Source organism: Leucoraja erinacea, chromosome 18, assembly GCF_028641065.1.
Source record: "Leucoraja erinacea ecotype New England chromosome 18, Leri_hhj_1, whole genome shotgun sequence".
In the NCBI taxonomy this organism is placed as follows: Eukaryota; Metazoa; Chordata; class Chondrichthyes; order Rajiformes; family Rajidae; genus Leucoraja; species Leucoraja erinaceus.
This window is the reverse complement of record NC_073394.1, coordinates 41267921-41287086: the sequence shown is the minus strand read 5'-3', so window position 1 is coordinate 41287086 and position 19166 is coordinate 41267921.

The window sequence follows — 19166 nt, the reverse complement described above, 5'->3', positions numbered from 1 at the left end:
AAAGCATAAAAAGAACTTTAATTTGATACCTAATTCACTTTCATATCTTCAGTATTAAAAAAATTATGGTCATTTTCATACTCGGAAATTAGTATCTTGTTCCCTATTGCTTTTCCATTGACTTAAGACAAAAGCTGTGATCGAGGACAGTCAAATGCCCATAACTTTCTTAAAAATTAAGAGCTGGATGAAATTTTCAGTTATTTTAGATTGAAGCATCCTGAAACAAATATAAAACATCTTACTAGGATTACCTAACATTAAAGCATATAATTAGTTAATTACCTAATTGTAGCTAATTACAAAATTGACCGTTGTGATGGAAATAGTAATAAACACCCAGACTACCTTGAAAATTCAAAAAAGTGATATTCTCAAGATCGGAACTTTAATATTATTGTATTTTACTTCGGAGTCACGTGAGTGATTCCGTGAAGAACCCGCTCAGCACGCATGCGCGGCATTACGTCCAGCAGAGCAACAGCGGCACAGCGAGAGTCAGGCGCTCCCGTTATGGAGGTGAAAGAACGGACCGTCAGGTAAGCTGACGTTGGGTTTTTCGTTCACAGGGAGCCTTCTGCTTTCAGGCAGAGAAGAAAGGCTTTAGAACAAACCTGTCCCCGCTCGACTCCACGGAGGAGCGTTCCATCTGGGGGGGGGCAGCAACAGAACAGACCTGTTCCCCGCTCGACACCACGGAGGAGCGTTCCATCTGGGAGGGGGGGGGGGTGCAGTAACAAGGCGGTAGGATCACTTACCCGGCGCTCTGCTATCCCGACACCGTGCCGAGCCCAGCCCGCTAGCGCCTGAGCAGCGGGCTGGAAGTACCGCCACAGAAGAGGCGTCCGGCCGGTGGCTCCGACTTATCGGACGGGACGTCTTTCCACCCGCACGGGGGGGAAAGACAGCCGCCTGAACAGACCTGCCCCCGCTCGACTCCACCAAGGAGCGTTCCATCTCGCGGGGGCTGCAATAAGGCGGTAGGTCCACTTACCGGGCGGTCCGCTATATCCCGGCACCGCGCCCAGCCCAGCCCGCTAGCGCCTGAGCAGCGGGCTGGATGTAAAGCCATGGAAGAGGCGTCCGGCCGGTGGCTCCGACTTGTCGGATGGGGACGTCTCCACCCAGGCGGGGGAGAGACAGCCGCCTGAGCCGCATGGAGCGGCTCTTGGAGCAGGAGCTCCACTGAGGTGCACCCCAGGAGGGGCGCTCTCGCAGAGGGGGGTCAGTCACTCCCTCCACAGTGCCTTGTGCACTGCTTCCTCCTTTCCAGAGGATAGCTTTGGTGACCAGGACTGGGCTGGTCAAGAACAGGGGCAATGGCTGAAGATCTCGGGAGTATGCAAGGGGTGCAGGAACAGTAAGAGCTGCTAGGTGTGGTGGACAGCCACGTGGAAACACCACGTGCAGGAGGCCGTTAAAAGCCTGACATCAGCCATCACATTGTTTTTTCCTCGTTCCATGGACAAATACGGAGATGACCACAACCTTCGTAAACGTCATAAGACCTGCCATAAAATCCTACATTGCAGGTGCATACCCAGCCACTGAGCCAGACCCACTGCTCTTTGGCAAAAACCTCACAAAGCATATGAAGGACATGCAAGAGGTTTTACAAAACTTTCGGCTCATGAGGGCAGGGCCGGGACGAGCAAACCAAAAACAGTAATTCCTACGCAGCAGCACCCCATCGCGTCCATCAGTCAACGTCTACCATATCGGACTGATGAAAGCTCGGGGTCCGCATTCTATCACTGAAAGGCTTCTTTAGACCAGAGCCCAGAGCGGATGTGCCACCCCCCAACGTCACCGCCACGTCAGACGACGTGCAACACTCGTTGGACCGGCAGGAAACAGAAGAATACCCATAACCATGGAGGTAGGTGGGTCTGGTTCCTACCAGCATATGGAGTAATACTAACACATGGGAGTCTATCACGAGTGATCAGTATATACTCAATGGCATTAATGAATACAAATACAATTCATACTAGAAAAATTGCCACCAGGTCAACATTCACCCCAGAGGGTATTTTTCCCCTCTCTGTTAAAGAAACAAGAGGGACAAGCTGAACTGGTGAGAATAATTACAAAGGGTATCATGGGAAAACCTGAACCCTTGCAATTCGTATCAAATATATTCACTAAACCCAAAAAAGATGGTGGATGTCGCATCATCATTGACTTAACTTCACTAAATATGTTTGTTAAGTATATACATTTCAAAATGGAACCGGTTGTTACTGCCAAACAACTAAATTCCAAAGGATACTTCATGGCAAGCATTCATCTTAAAGATGTTTACTATTTAGTACCATTCACAAGGATCATCGCAGATACCTGAAATATACCTGGATGGGGCAGCTATAGCAGTTTAAAGCGTTAGCCAATGGGTTCACATCAGCCCAAGAGTGTCACCCAGACACTAAAACCAGCTCTGGCAATATTCAGAAGACAAAAACATATTGTCATGGCATATCTTGATGATATCCTAAATGGTAGGCAAGACCATGAAATTGATTATGTTAGCTGTTCAGCTACCAAACAGTTATTCAAAACCCTGGGATTGTCTTACATCCAGATAAATCTAAGTTGAAGCATCCACAATCATGGACTTCTTGGGCTTCACAATTAATTCAGTCTACGTGACTGTAACATTGCCAAGAGACAACATAGTTGAATTGGCACAATCATGCAACAATTTAATGGTCAACAAACTACCAACTACTCGACAAGTAACAGAGTAATTGGGAAAATGGTAGCAGCATTTCCGGCTACATAATTCCGACCGTTGTACCATAAATGACATACAGGTCATTATGATCGTTTCATGAAGTTACCCACTGAAGTAATATCAGAACTACAGTGGTGGGCAAAAAACGTTTGACATAGTTTCAGCCTATTATCATCACTAACCCTACGTCAGTTATCCAAACAGATGCCAGTGCTCAAGGCTGGGGAGCAACTAACTCTATATCCAGCACAAGTAGTAGATGGTCTAACCTAGAATCATCATTACCACTTACACTGGGCATTAATTATCTAGAGATGTTGGGTGACTTTTATGGTTTAAAAGCATATGCATAAATATGCATCACTTGCATGTACGGTTATAAATAGATAATACTGCGGTGGTGACCTACATTAACCATATGGGCGGCATAAAATTGGTATCATGCGACAAGTTGGTCAACACAATTTGGCAATGGTGTGTCCAAAGACATATTTGGCTATCAGTAACTTACCTGCCAGGTAAGCTAAATACAGTGGCAAACACCAGGTCACGTAAATTTAATGACAACATCGAATGGATATTAAAACCCCCAAAATTTTTTCACAAAAGTTATCAAGCAATAGGGCACGCCAGATATCGATTTATTTGCATCAAGGCTAAATCACCAGGTACCTATGTGTGTCGCTTGGGAACCAGACCCTGAGGCAGCACGGTAGATGCGTTCGCGCTGGATTGGGGAAATTCTTCTTCTATGCACTTCCTCCCTTCTGCCTCATCAGCAGGGGACTACGCACAGTACAAATGGACTCTGCTTCAGGTATTTTGATAGTACCCGACTGGCCTATACAGCCATGGTTCCCAATACTCCATGACATGGTTATTGCCCTGCCTGTCTATTTAAAACCAGCTCCAGGCCAACAGGCCATGGGGTCCCACCAGCTGGTGGTCAAACTAATGAAGGGTATTTACAACTCTAACCCCCTATACCAAGGTACACCTATATATGGGATGTCAGTGTGGTCCTGACATACCTCAGGGGATGGCCACCAGCCAGATCCCTCAACCTGGAACTATCTATGCTCAAAACACTCATGTTGATGGACTCAACTATGTTGGGCCCCAGCTACGCCTGCCTCTTTGTCGGGTACGTTGAACTATCCTTCTTCAGTACGTACCAGGGCCCCATCCCCGACCTCTACCTCCATTACATTGACGACTGCTTTGGAGCCACCTCCTGCACCTACACACAACTGAATGATTTCATCCACTTCACCACCAACTTCCATCTGGCACTCCAATACACCTGGGCCATTTCCGACACTTCCCTACCATTCCTTGACCTCACCATCTCCATCGCAGGGGACAGACTTCTGACCGACATACACTACAAACCAACTGACTCACATGGCTATCTGGACTACACGTCTTCCCACCCTGCCCCCTATAAAGACTCCATCCCTTACTCCCAATTCCTCCACCTACGCCACATCTGTTCCCAGGATGAGACATTCCATACCAGGCCATCGGAAATGTCCTCGTTCTTCAGGGAACGGGGATTCCCCTCTGCCACCATAGATGAGGCTCGCACCAGGGTCTCATCCATACCACGCAACACTGCTCTCTCTCCCCATCCCTGCTCTCGCAAAAAGGGCAGAATACCCCTGGTCCTCACCTTTCACCCCACCAGCCGGCAAATACAACACACAATCCTCCGCCATTTCCGCCACCTCCAACGTGACCCCACCACTCGCCACATCTTCCCATCTCCCCCTATGTCTGCCTTCCGCAAAGACCGCTCCCTCCGCAACTCCCTTGTCAATTCTTCCCTTCCCTCCCGTACCACCTCCTCCCCGGGCACTTTCTGTTGCAACCGCAAGAAATGCAACACCTGTCCCTTCACCTCCCCCCTCGACTCCATTCAAGGACCCAAGCAGTCGTTCCAGGTGCGACAAAGGTTCACCTGTATCTCCTCCAACCTCATCTACTGCATCCGCTGCTCTAGATGTCAGCTGATCTACATCGGGGAGACTAAGCGGAGGTTGGGCGATCGTTTCGCCGAACACCTCCGCTCAGTCCGCAATAACCAACCTGACCTCCCGGTGGCTCAGCACTTCAACTCCCCCTCCCATTCCCAATCCGACCTCTCTGTCCTGGGTCTCCTCCATTGCCAGAGTGAGCAACACCGGAAATTGGAGGAACAGCACCTCATATTCCACTTGGGTAGTTTGCGTCCTGATGGCATTAACGTTGAATTCTCCCAATTTTGCTAGCCCTTGCTGTCTCCTCCCCTTCCTTAACCCTCGAGCTGTCTCCTCCCATCCCCCCGCCCTCGGGCTCCTCCTCCTCCCTTTTTCCTTCCTTCTCCCCCCACCCCCCATCAGTCTGAAGAAGGGTTTCGGCCCGAAACGTCGCCTATTTGCTTCGCTCCATAGATGCTGCTGCACCCGCTGAGTTTCTCCAGCAATTTTGTGTACCTTCGATCTTCCAGCATCTGCAGTTCCTTCTCGAACACTCATGTTGATGGCACTTGTATCTGCACAGAGGGTCCAGTCACTACACCTATTGCGACTGGACACCATGCTCACAGCTCCAGACCAGATCTCTGTCGTTATCCAGGGAATGATCAAACAGAGCAGTACAGGAACACCTAATCCAGTCGTGGAATTCCAGGTTTACCCGCCAGAATCACGGTTATGTGCCATGACCCTACTATCCTACATAGACACAACCAAAATATTCGAGGGAGATGAAAAGCCTTGTGGGTCAGTCATAAAAAAACCTTATGGTCGGGTGACGAGCCATTTCGAGATGGCTCAAGCAGGTGCTAAAAGCTGCTGGGATAAAAACTAACGTACAAATTTCATTCCGCCAGGGCAGCATCCACGTCGATGGCTAAAAGAATGGACGTGCCTATAAACCACATCCTGGCTACAGCAGGATGGTGGGGGGAAAGACCATTCAGAAATTTTATAATAAGCCGTTGGCAAAACTTGTTTTATTTGCAGGAAAGATTTTACAGACTGCGAATATTTAATTTAAGCCCAGGGGAGCAATTTAATTTCTTTGTTGTTATTGTTAAAAAATACCATTGTGTTTTTCTACAAACAGATTCATTGGTTGGTTACAATAACACACTTCCTCCCTCAAAGACTTCGGCAGTGATGTAGTAATAACTGTTACACGGTTTGAAATCACAGAGCTTTGAAATCTTCACGGAATCACTCACGTGGCTCTGAAGTAAAATAGTAAGATTAAACGAGAACTTACCAGTTTTAAGTTTGATCTGTATATTCTGAGTTACGATGCGGGATTACCTGCCCTCCGCTCCCACCCTCAATAATATGGGTCAAATTCAAAAACTGATGCCTCCTTATCTTTACTATGTTTACTTCAATAACTGTGTCTATCTGTGATTCCACACCGCTGCTTTGAAGTATGCCGCGCATGTGTGCTGAGCGGGTTCTTCACGTAATCCCTCATCGTAACTCCTCATAAAATACAGATCAAACTTCAAACTGGTAACTGTTCTCGTTTAATCTTACTATTATATGCTGTTAGTCCGTGACAGACAGGTAAAGAAATTGCAATTTCTAGCAAAAGACCAAGTCTTTATAGAGAAGATCAGTTGCTGGCTGATACATTGGCATATCATAATCAGTAGCATCATCATACATTGTAACCAACAAGCAACTCTGTACACCTTGCCTTTCCTCAACTGTTCAATTTTGGAATTGTAAACTACATGTTTTTGCTCTTCAAACCGCGCATGACATGCCTTTCTGCCCATTACTTTCCCATTCTGTAGATCACCACATTTGGAGTAGTCCAAATTCGGATAACCTCAGCGAATGCGGTCTAAAACAGTCTCTTTTGCTGGGCATTTGGCATTTCTTCTTCGGAGACATAACTTGATAACTCTAAATGATTGTCATTGCTTGTGCACCTTTCTGGCTTCCTATATGGTCCAAGTTCTCACAAGCATTTCAAAGAAATTTGAAGGATATATAGATACTAAGGATTTAGACGGCTATGGAGCAAATGTTGGCAAATGAGACTCGCTTAGATGGGGCAACTTGTCGGCATGGACAAGTTGGGCTGAAGGGCCTGTTCCTGTGCTATATGGCTCTATGACTTACTCCTGTTGGTTCAACTCTTCACACGCTTGCTGAGTTCTCTTTATGTAGACAATGGCCCAGATGTTCATATCAATGAACTAAATGAATAGACTTCCCCATTACAGTCACAAAGCAAGCCACTCCCTCTCAGAAATGCAAAGTGGGGCATTGGCCATCTTGGTTGGGGAAAGTACAAACGTTTATTGCTGTTTATAGGGCGGCTCAGTGGTGCAGCGGTAGAGTTGCTGCCTTACAGTGCGAGACCCGGCTTCCATCCTAACTACGGGAGCTGTCCTTGGGGAGTTTGTCTGCTCTCTCTGTAACTGTATGGGTTTTCTCCAGGTGCTGCGGATTCCTCCCACACTCTAAAGACTTGCAGTTTGCAGGGTAATTGGCTTCTGTAAATTGTCCCTAGCGTGTGGGATAGAACTAGTGTATGGTGATTGTTTGTCAACATGTACTTGGGGCTGAAGGGCTTGTTTCAATGCTGTATCTCTAAACCAAAGTAAACTAAATGTAACAAAGTACAGATCCAATGATTCTATTTTTTGGTGCCTGATAAACCTTCATTTCTATAACCTTTTAGGTTGAGTACCGGCTTCTTATAAAATGGTGTTAAGGGCCTGTCCCACTTACACGACTTTTCAGCGACAGTCTTTGACCTTTAAGCTCAGGGGCACTCGCCTGAAAAACCACGAACTGGATGACCGTCAGAAAACACACACACACACACACACACACACACACACACACACACACACACACACACACACACACACACACACACACACACACACACACACACACACACACACACACACACACACACACCCCTCCAAGTTTGCGGATGACACGAAGCTGGGGGGCAGTGTTAGATGTGAGGAGGATGCCCGGAGGCTGCAAGGTGACTTGGATGGGCTGGCTGAGTGGCCAAATGCATGGCAGATGCAGTATAATGTGGATAAATTTGAGGTTATCCACTTTGGTGGCAAAAACAGGAAGGTAGACTATTATCTGAATGGTGGCCGATTAGGAAAAGGGGAGATGCAACGAGACCTGGGTGTCATGGTACACGAGTCATTGAAAGTAGGCATGCAGATGCAGCAGGCAGTGAAAAAAGCGAATGGTATGTTTTACTTCAGAGTCACGTGATTGATTCCGTGAAGAACCCCACCAGTCCGCATGCGCGTTATAACGTCTGACGCATGGCGCACTGACGGGCTAGCAGGGCGCAGCTCCAACAGCGGTAAGTTAAAAACCCTGAGGTAAGTTTTAAACTTAGCTGAGGTCTTTTCTCCGGTCGGGAAATCTTGTTTACAGGAGCAAGACCGTTATGGAGAAAAAGGTAAAAGGAAGGTCGAGGCGGTCCGCTGCGAGAACAGCTACAGAACACCGCGGGAGTGCGGGTAGTGGGCGGCCGTCCCTCTCGCCTTCAGAGTCACTGGCGGCACGGCCAGTGGCTTCCGACTTGGTGCCGGTGGAAGGCACCATGGCTACTTCGGTGGGCCGGAAAGCCACTAAAAAGTTGAATAGGCCCGTTGACTCTGATGATGGATGCCGTTTTTGGGCGGCTGTCCAGGATGGAGCTCCTGATGGAGAGGATGCTCCATCACGATGTGCTCGAGGAAGACGAGCCTTATATCCGCGGGTCTCCTCGGGGACCCGTGGCAGCAGCACCTGTAGAGGGCTGCATAATGTCTCCCTCTTGGAGGAAGAGAGTACACGGAGTCAGTTTTGTTCTGACTCCGAGGTCGGAGGTATAGCTGATGAGCATACCTCCAGGCAAGGAAGCCAGGAGTTAGGGGTGCCAAGCATTAGCAATGTTACAAAATTTTGAGATTTTAAAAATCAAGTCTGCAATTTATCCCATCAGATAAAGCATAAAAATAAGTTTAATTTGACACCAAATTCACTTTCATATCTCAAGTATTAAAAAAGTTATGGCCATTTTCATACTCGGAAATTAGCATCTTGTTCCCTATTGATTTTCTATGGACATTACAAAAAAGCTGTGATCTTGGATAGTCAAAAGCCCGTAAATTTCTTAAGAATTAAGAGAACTGAATGAAATTTTCACATCATAGATTGAAGCATTTTGAAAAAATATAAAACAATCTTACTTGGATGACCTGAAATTAAAGCATATAATTAGCTAATTACCTAATTGTAGCTAATTACAAAATTGACCGATGTGACAGAAATAGTAATAAACAACCAGACTGCCTTGAAAATGAAAAAATGTGATATTCTCAAGATCAGAACTTTAATATTATTGTATAATATGCTGTAAGTCCTTTATGGATAGGTAAATAAATTACAATTTCTAGCAAAAGACCAAGTCTTTATGGAGAAGATCAGTTGCTAGTCGGTACATTGGCATATCATAATCAGTAGCATCATCATACTCCTCAGACTGCAACCAATAAGCAACTCTGTACACGTTGTTTTTCCTCAATTTTTCAATTTTGGCATTGTAAACTACAAGTTTTTGATCTTCAAACCATGCATGGCATGCCTTTCTGCCAACTACTTTCCCACTAATAATGTCGTGTAGATCATCACATTTGGAATAGTCCAAATTCGGATAATCTCTGCGAATGTTGTCTAAATCTGAAGAAATATGGGCACTTGACTTTCAGCTGATGTCAAGAAGATTCAGGATCTTGAGCACCAGGCAGTGGAATGTCATCTAAAGAAATGTGTCGACTGCCTTTTTGAAGTTTAAAAGTTTAATCACAAATTTCCATAAATGCTCCAAATTCCTTGGGATTGGTGAGTTTTTTAAACTTAAGCAAAGTCCGTTTAACGAGAGCCTGCACTCTTAACTTAACCGCAGCACATGAATAGCCTTCTGCATCCGACAAAGAGAAATGTGAACTCAGTGATTTCTCCGTTTCAGGCAGACTTTTTCCAAATGAGGTAAACAAGTACAAGATGTGTCCATTTTTAAGATCCCTCATAGACTTGGGCATGACAGAGAAATTCACTTCAAGTTGAACTCTAGCTATGCCTGGCTGGGCTTTTGGATTGACAATTTTACATTTCTTCTTTGGAGACATCTGTTTACAATGTAAATTAAAAAAAAACACTGAACAGCATTAACAGAAACAAGTTATTATTTGCAGTTTTGGAAAAAAAGGTAGAAATTATAAAGTTAAACGCTAAAACAAATAGTAAATACTAAAAAAGAAAATCATGTTTAATCAAAATTCAATTACTAGATATAAACATCTATCCATTTTTTAAGGAAAGATTAACATTTTTAAATAGCCTAAGTGTCCAAAGATTATTCACAAATAATTCACAATATAACATGATTTTTATATCTCATTTACATTAATTTATAGGCCAAATGGAAGGAATTTAGTGTTCAATTGCTGTAAATAAATGCCCATTTTAAATCAGCTTTCCAGTGGGTCCCTGTGGAACGCGCTGGTTTAGAACGTTCACATTGCGGTAGATTTGTGCCCTCAAATACTGAGAAAAGTACTGCGGGATATAAAGCGCCCAAAATGAACTACTCGCTATAGTAAACTTTGTATAAAGGGGTCTTAAGAAGCCCCTTTTAATGTAAAAATAAGGTACATACCTTTAGTTGTTTGCTTTATAAAACCCTGGGGCTGCGAGAGGTCGCGGGTTGAGAGAGTGATTTTAAAACTATTATAACTATTATTCGAGGCCTATAAAACTAATAATACCTTTTGCGACGGGGTCTTTCAGCGATTTTTCGTTAATGATTTACTAGGCTGAACATCTTCGATTGGAACAGCCTAGTAAAAATCGCGTTTTAAACCCGCCCCTCTAAACAGCGCCAAAATCGCGCACACGGGCTGGGGCAGATTCTCAGCGACGCTTCAGGTAGGTTTTGCAACATACCTACAAGCATGGCATCCAAATTCGCCATACCTGCCGGAACTGGTGAACCTCTGAATGAGGTTCTGGCCAGGACCATAAATTACATGGTCTCTCATCAGTTACAAGACCTCACGATGGAGGAAACCTCCAGAAAGTACCAAACGCTGGATAATTGTGCATCACTCAAAGTCCCAGCGGTGAACCACCCAATCTGGGGGCACATGGCAGCGGGAATCAGAGCCCAAGAACTAAAGCTTCAGAGATCCTCAAGCTCCTTGCTTCAGGAATAACAGCATTTGCCAGGTCGGTGGATGGTGAGGCTCTGACTGAAGTGCAGCAGGATGCGCTTGCCCTCATGTGCAATGCGCAGTTCGAGATCAACTGCCTGAGGAAAAGTGCAATCCGGCCGATGCTCAATCCAAAATTTGCAGCACTATGCAAGGCAAGCAGCGTGCAGCCGCCGAATTTGCTGTTCGGGGACGACCTGTCAAAACAGGTGAGAGAGTTGGATGATGAGGCAAAAACGGTTGGCCTCATAAGAACACCACCGACCAGTAAAAATCCTCACCGGCGGCAGCACTCCTACAAATGGTCCGTTGAATTGGGTTCAGGCCAAAGACCAAGCCGGCCCTTGCCAAGTATGCGCAGTTGGCGCACGCCAACATTCCGCTCCAGAACACGAGGGCAGAAGTTTCCACCAACCATGGAGGTTGGTGGCCAGTTACAACCTGGTGGGAGATTACGTTTGTTTTTCAATCAGTGGTGTCGTATAACATCAGACTCGTTTATCCTGCACAGTATATTAGGTTTCCGGATTGAATTCATTTTCAAATTATGTCCACCTACACAGTATACACCTAGCCGGACATTGTCTTTTTCACAACAAGAGTCTTTAGATGTACAAACTGAGATTGAAACACTAGCGAAAAAAGGGGTAATTGAGAAATCTTTTCATCAATCTCACCAATTTGTCTCTAATATATTTCCTAGACAAAAGAAGGATGGTGGGTGTCAAATCATTCTTGAACTAATTCGGCTTAACTTCCATATGCAGTATAAACATTTCAAAATCTAAACCTTTCTTACTGCCAAACAGCTGGTTTCTAAAGGATGCTACATGATAGACCTCAAAGATGCATACTATTCAGAACCCATTCATCACAATCATCGGAGATATTTGAAATTTAGCTGGATGCGGCAATTGTGGCAGTTGCATTGCCTTAATAGTTTAACTTCGGCTCCTAGGTTATTTACAAAATTGTTAAAACCAGTGTTGGGCCTTCTCCGGGCTCAAAATCATATTGTAATGGCCTATTTGAATGATATCCCAATCATAGGCAAAACTCAGAAATCAGCTGAATTATCTGTTTCAGCTACCAAACGCATGTTTGAGAGTTTGGGGTTTCTCATCCATCCTGTTAAATCCAAATTGATCCCATCCAGAGTCATTGATTATTTGGGGTTCACCATTAATTCAACTCACATATCTGTGACTCTACCTCCAGGCAAGAGGCTAGAGTTACTCGAAGCCTGCAGCACGATCGTTGATGAGCAACAATCTTCTATTCGGCAGGTTGCTAGTACAATTGGCAAATTAGTGGCTGCTTTTCCAGCCGCACAGTTTGGACCTCTGCATTATCAAAATTTGCAACGTGCAAAGGAGCACGCACTCAAAAGTCATGCAGGGCATTTTAATAGTTACCAGCTGAAGCCGTTGCTGAGTTACTATGGTGGATAGCAAATATTTCGCTTTGCACCGGTAAAATGCGGATTGACAGACATTCAGTTGTTTTACAAACTGATGTTAGTGCTCTAGGATGGGGAGCTACTGATACCATCTCCAGCTGTGGTGGCAGATGCAATATGCATTACTTCTTCAATCACATGGTATTAACTATTTAGATTTGTTGGGTGCACTCTATGGCCTAAAAGCGTATTGTACTAATATGCATGATTTGCATTTGCAGCTTCAGATTGCCAATACTACAGCAGTAGCATACATTAATCACGTGGGTGGAATCAAATCGGTATCATGTGATACGTTGTCTAACCTTATTTGCCACTGGTGTATTACAAGAAACATCTGGATTTCAGCTATCTACGTACCAGTAGATTTAACATGGTGGCGGATACCAGGTCACAAAAATTCAATGACAACACAGAATGGATGTTGAATCGTGAAATATTCAAAGAGATTGTCACTCGGTATGGTGTACCAGACATTGATTTGTTTACATCCAGATTGAATCACTAGTTACCAAAGTATGTTTCATGGGAACCAGACCCAGGGGCAGTAGCAGTGGATGCATTCTCGCTACACTGGGGTGGAATGTTTTTATATGCATTTTCCCCATTTTAACCATATAACCATATAACAATTACAGCACGGAAACAGGCCATCTCGACCCTTCTAGTCCGTGCCGAACACGTATTATCCCCTTGTCCCATATACCTGCGCTCAGACCACAACCCTCCATTCCTTTCCCGTCCATATAACCATATAACCATATAACAATTACAGCACGGAATTGCCTCCACCGCCTTCACTGGAAGCTCATTCCACACAGCTACCACTCTCTGAGTAAAGAAGTTCCCCCTCATGTTACCCCTAAACTTCAGTCCCTTAATTCTCAAGTCATGTCCCCTTGTTTGAATCTTCCCTACTCTTAGTGGGAAAAGCTTTTCCACGTCAACTCTGTCTATCCCTCTCATCATTTTAAAAACCTCTATCAAGCCCCCTTGGGGCTCAACACCTCCCTGTGTGCCTGGGTCCTGGACTTTCTCACCGCCAGGCCCCAGGTAGTCAAGATGGGAGGGAATACATCGAAGTCCCTCACCCTGAGCACAGGATCGCCCCAGGGTTGCGTCCTCAGCCCCCTATTGTACTCCCTGTACACACATGACTGTGTGGCTAGGTTCAGCTCCAATTCAATAATTAAGTTTGCTGATGACACTGTGGTGGTGGGCCTGATCTCAGACAATGATGAGAGGGCCTACCGGGAGGAGGTGGCTGATCTAGCACTCTGGTGCCAGGAGAACAGCCTCCTCTTGAACATCAAAAAAACGAAGGAGCTGATCATGGACTTTAGGAGGGCACATCATCCGAGGACGTACACTCCATTGAGTATAAATGGGGATCCTGTGGATAGGGTGAACTGTTTTAAATATCTGGGAGTCCACATCTCTGAGGATATGACATGGTCATCACACGCCTCAGCACTGGTGAGTAAGGCAAGGCAGTGCCTTTACCACCTCAGGCAATTGAGGAAATTCAGAGTGTCTCCGAGGATCCTCCAGTGCAGCGGCGGTGGAAAGCATCTTGTCCGGGAACATTACCATCTGGTTCGGGAATTGCTCTGCCAAGGACAAGAAGGCTCTGCAGAGAGTAGTGCGTTCAGCCGAACGCACTATGGGAACTTCACTCACCCCCCTGCAGGAACTATACAACAGGAGGTGCAACTCCAGAGCAAAAAAAATCATGAGAGACCTCTTCCACCCCTGCAACGGACTGTTCCAACCACTACGGTCAGGCAAACGCCTCCGTTGCCATGCAGTGAGAACGGAGAGGTTGAGAAGGAGTTTCTTCCCAGAGGCAATTCGGACTGTAAACGCCTTTCTCACCAGGGACTAACTGTACAGAACGTTTTTCCTTCTATTATTTATTATGTAAAATAATATGTGTGTTATGTGTTTATAATTTGTTTGGTTGTTTTGTTCCGCGAGCATTGCCACTTTCATTTCACTGCACATCTCGTATGTGTATGCGACAAATAAACTTGACTTGACTTGACTTGACTTGAAACTTGACTTGACTTGACTTGACTTGACTTAACCTTCTGCGCTCCAAAGAATAAAGCCCTAACTTGTTCAACCTTTCTCTGTAACTTAGTTGCTGAAACCCAGGCAACATTCTGGTAAATCTCCTCTGTACTCTCTCTATTTTGTTGACATCCTTCCTATAATTAGGTGACCAAAATTGCACACCATACTCCAGACCCCGCCCCTCCCGCCATGGAGGTGGCCTCGCTGTTATTTTCAACCAGAATTTTCGGATCACTGAACTCACCTTCCCCCCAGTAGCATCGTTTGAATTCCTCGCCTTCAAAGCCCTTTCCTCCATGACAGTCATCCTCATTTACCGGCCACCTAAACCAAACCCCTCCTTCCTATCTGACTTCACTGAACTCCTCACACTTGCCTCATCCCTCTCCCCACGTCTGCTGCTAAATATTCACATGGACTCCCCCACCTGCAAGCTCGCATCTGAATTTGCCTTTTTACTTGACAACTTCTCTCTCACTCAGCACGTCACCTTTCCCACCGATGACAAAGGTCACATCCTTGACCTGGTCTGCTCCAAAAATCAACCGGTACTTGACCTCCATCCATAACTCTTCCCCCTCTCTGATCATAAGCTTATACGGTTCACCATCCCTTCTCCGACACCTCACCCCCGCTTCCTCCGAGAAATCACCTTCCGTAATCTAAAATCCATTGATCCCCACCATCTCTCTGACCTGCTCTCCACCACTCTCCCCTGGACTCAACCCATATCTCACCTGATGATCTCACAAACCATCTCAACTCCACCTTGTCTACCTCCCTTAACACTATGGCCCCCCTCAAAACAAGAACCGTAACTTTCAACACATCTTCACCCTGGTACACAACTGCACTTCGTATACTGAAAGACTGGTCGCTGACTTGAACGACTCACAAAGAAATCATCTCTCACAGTCCACCTTGAAGCTTACAAACTCCACCTCACTGACTACAAAGATGCCCTCATTGCTGCAAAATCTGCCTACCTCTCCTCCATATTCACCGATCCCTGCCTAAACCACAGAACCCTCTTCTCCACAGTGGGCAACCTCCTCAAGCCTCGAGCCAACACTCTCCCTAACTCTACTCCGGATCTCTTCAACTCATTCCTCCACTTTTTCGCTGATAAAATCAGCACCATCTATCAATCTTTATCCCCTGTACCCGACTCACCAGCATCTACTCCACCACCTACCAAGGCCCCTCCTTTCAACATCTCCACTGACCCCCTTACCCCTCCTCCACACTGCTTCCTCTCCCAGTTTGACCTGGTCACCCCTACTGAAATCTCCAAACTCATCAGCTCTTCCAAACCAACTACCTGCTCCCTCGACCCTCTCCCCATTACCCTGCTGAAGTCCTGCCTCCCCGTTCTCTACCCCAACCTCACTAATCTCTTCAACTCCTCATTGTCCCAAGGAATTGTTCCCTCTGCTTTCAAAACTGCTGCTGTCACACCAATCTTAAAGACACCTGGTCTTGATCCCTCCTCTCTCATTAACTACCGCCCAATCTCAAACCTCCCCTTTCTTTCAAAAACCCTGGAGCGTATCGTTGCGTCACAACTTCATTCCCACCTCCTTGCGTATAACCTACTTGAACCCCTCCAATCTGGCTTTCACCCCCTCCATAGCACAGAAACTGCTCTCCTCAAAGTCCTCAACAACCTCCTCACCTCTGCTGACTGGTTCCCTCAACATCCTCAGCCTCCTCGACCTGAGCGCAGCCTTCGATACAGTGAACCATAACATCCTGCTCACCAGACTCAAAGACCTCGGCATTGAAGGCTCTGCACTCAGCTGGCTCCGTTCCTACCTTTCCAACAGATCCCACTTCATCTCTCTCTATAACCACACATCTGCTACAGCCACAGTCACTCAAGGCGTTCCCCAAGGCTCCGTACTCGGCCCCCTCCTCTTCATCATCTACATCCTCCCCCTTGGTCAGATACTCCGCCACTTCAACCTGGACTTCCACTGTTACGCCGATGACACCCAGAGCTACCTCGGCACCAAATCCCCACACAACCCCCCCCTCTTGTCAGCTATAAAAACCTGGATGCAACATAACTTCCTCAACAGCGATAAGACAGAATTCCTCCTCATAGGTTCCAAAGCCACACTCAGCAAAATCAACAACCCCACTCTCACCATCGACGGCACCACTGTCTCCCCATCTCCCCAGGCCCGCAACCTTGGCGTGATCTTTGATTCCACCCTCTCCCTTGAGCCTCACATCCGCCATATCATTAAAACCTCCTTCTTTCATCTCCGCAACATCGCCAAACTCAGACCCTCTCTCACACCTCCCGCTGCTCAAAGACTCATCCATGCCTTCATCTCCTCCCAACTGGACTATTGCAACTCACTTCTCCTTGGCATCAGCTCCACCTACATCAACCGACTCCAACTGGTCCAGAACGCAGTCGCCCGACTCATCACCCACACCAAATCCTGGCATCACATCACTCCAGTCCTCAAACAACTTCACTGGCTTCCCATCTCCCACCAGATCACCTACAAAATCCTGATCCTCACCTACAAAGCCCTCCACCATCTGCCCCCCCCCCATATCTCACTGACCTCCTCTCCCCCTACCAACCCTCACGGTCCCTCAGATCCACATCAGCCGGTCTCCACTCCATCCACGTCCAACCTCCGCAGTTTTGGGGACAGAGCCTTCTACAGGGCAGCTCCCAGGCTCTGGAACTCCCTCCCCCATCTGATCCGCAATTCCGTGTCCCTCACCATCTTCCAGTCCCGCCTCAAGACCCATATCTTCACCTCTGCCTATCCTTAGCCCCACGTCCCCCTCCCTTTTCATCTGTGCATTAATTGCCTCATATTGTGTTTGAATTGAATTCTGTCTTTACTTTGTGTACTAGTCATGTCTCTACTATTTATTTAATTCCCCTTACATGTTTTTCCTCTACCTGCTAAATTTTTGGAAGGTGTCCTTGAGACTCTTGAAAGGCGCCCATAAATAAAATTGATTATTATTATTATTACAAAAACCATGGTTCTCACTAATTCTAAGATTAAAACCACAGCCTTTTATGGCTATCCCCAAAAGCAGAAGCCTGCTGTTTCATCCTATAACTGGGGAAAATCATCCACTACATGAGCGTATTAATCTGTTGGTTTGCAGATTCTGATGAGACCGTGCCTGTGGCTTGGACTATCAGGGCGTACGGTAGATGTGATTACTGCGGCCTGGAGGGATAGCACTAAAAAATAATATATTTCTCATATCAAGAAATTGGATAAGTTCTGCTTGCAGTCCAATGTTTCGTATCACACGGCAAGGGTACCTGATGTGTTGGAATTTCTTTCCACATTATATTTTGATGAGGGACTAAGCTTCAGTGCCATCAATAGTGCCTTGTCATCCTACCTCGGGCTCCAGCAACATCTCTGTCGTTGGCCAGACTAACTCTCAAAGTGGTTATGCTCATGGCGCTGGTTTTGTCATGAGCCAGAAGCTTCGACTGGACAGGATGGTTTAATCTGTAAACAACGTAACCTTTTATGTTTATGATTTACTTAAGCAGAACAGGCCAAGGACGTCAGGGCTTAAACTTAATTTTATGGCATACCCCATAGACCTTCGCCTCAGTGTAGTCACGCACTTCAAGGTCACCAAGAACCTCAGAGGCTCTGAATTGGCAATATTCGTCAGTTATAAAAAGCCTCAAAACAAGGTGTCAGTACTGACCATCTCAAGGTGGTTAAAACAGGTTCCGGTTTGTGCTGGAGTGGACACTGATGTGTTTAAATCTCACTCCACCAAGGTGGCTTGAACGTCAGCAGCGGGGGCACAGGACGTCCCTCTCGACCAAATCCTCGCGGCCGCAGGATGGTCCAATGAATTGACGTTTGAGAGGTTCTATCACAAACCTCTTGCCACACCGGGGTATTTGGGCACTCGATTCTAAATTCTGTTTTATAGCTTTCCCCTGGGACAGAGGGGTTGCTATTATTTTCCTTTTTTTGTTAAATAAAGCATCAACCTGGTTAAGTCTGTATTATGTTGGAATGCTTTAATTGTTATTACTCATCCTGTGCAAACCAAGGCAGTGTGTCACATGTACTCGTATACACGCCATGAAATCACAGAGCTTTGAAGTCTTCACGGAATCACTCACATGAGTCCGAAGTAAAATAGTAAGATTAAACGAGAACTTACCAGTTTGAAGTTTGATCTTCATTTTATGAGGAGTTACATGAGCGATTACATGCCCACCGCTCCAAACCCTCATATCACAAAGGTCATCCGGTAGTTTCTAAGTTTCTAATCTTCCTATGTTACTTCAATTACTGTTACCTGTGATTTCACACCGCTGCTTTGAAGATTGACGCGCATGCGGACTGGCGGGGTTCTTCACGTAATCGCTCATCGTAACTCCTCATAAAATATAGATCAAACTTCAAACTGGTAAGTTCTCGTTTAATCTAACTATTAGCATTCATAGCAAAAGGATTTGAAGGATAGGGAGGTTCTACTGCAGTTGTACAGGGTCTTGGTGAGACCACAACTGGAGTATTGCGTACAGTTTTGGTCTCCTAATCTGAGGAAGGACATTCTTGCCATAGAGGGAGTACAGAGAAGGTTCACCAGACTGATTCCTAGGATGTCAGGAC